Below are 1,045 nucleotides of genomic sequence, written 5' to 3'. Positions count from 1 at the left end.
TCGTGACAGATGCCAGGCAGTCCAGGGGTGGGTGGGGACGTGGTGGTGGGTGGTGTCCAGAGCTGAAAAGGCAGGGTTCAGGGATGGCAGAGATCAGCAGAGATCAGCAAGGGACTCTTTTGAAGTGTGTGTGGGGGTCACCACAGATAAACCACACAGCCAGGATGCAGAGAGTGCCGCCCTAGAGGGGAGGCCACAGGTGGATAGCGAGGGAAAGAGCAGAACTCTTTATCAGCTGGGCACATGGGCAGTGCCAAAGCAGCAGCTGTGGGGCCTGACCTGAGGCTGATGCCCTGGGCCTGGGGTGACCCCTAAACCCCTCCTGCAAAGCTCAGGTTTGGCCTCAAAGTCTGGGTGTGGTCTGTGGGGAGAAAAGGATCCAGCTGAGAACTGCTCGGGTCCCAGCAGGGTTCTGAGTGCGGATGCTATGCCCTGTCGGTGCTCCTCGGTCTGAGATGTCCCTGGAAAGGCCCCCAGGCCTGGAAGGTGTAGCTGCTGGGCATTAGAAGGGAAACACAGGGCTCAGGATTCAGACCTGGACATCCTAACTCGGTCCCTCTCAGCAGGGGCCATGGGACAGGTTCCTTATCTGCAAGACAAGGATAGAAATACCTCCAGGGACCTGGCCCCAAGTGCAAGTCCCAAACAAAGGCTGTGGTTTGAAGGGAGCTGGGGCTCTGCCAGCGGAACGGATGGGGCTTCTCCGACCAAGAACCCCCTCTGAGGGAAGCACTGCTTTCTGATGGCTGTGCGGCATGAACGAGCTTGTGGTAGGATTGTCTCTGTGTCCTTAGAGTCCCATCAGCAGAAACAGCACAGGACACTCAGCCTGAGCGAATGTTAAAACCAGTGGGTGCAGGGTGGGCTTCCCGCCTTAGAAACCCTCCTGGTGTCCCAGAATAGGGGGTGGGGACAGTGCTTCTCGAGGGGTTCATAAGACTTCCTGAGGACTTGAGAGGGAATCTTCGCAGCGAAAGTACTCCATTTGTTCACATAGCTGCATCCATTTTCAGAAGAAAGCAAGAGAAATCCACCCAAGGTGAAA

The sequence above is a fragment of the Rhinolophus sinicus genome, chromosome 17, assembly GCF_057876585.1.
Source record: "Rhinolophus sinicus isolate RSI-liver-muscle chromosome 17, RSI-T2T, whole genome shotgun sequence".
Taxonomy (NCBI): Eukaryota; Metazoa; Chordata; class Mammalia; order Chiroptera; family Rhinolophidae; genus Rhinolophus; species Rhinolophus sinicus.
Note: the sequence above shows the minus strand (reverse complement) of the source record.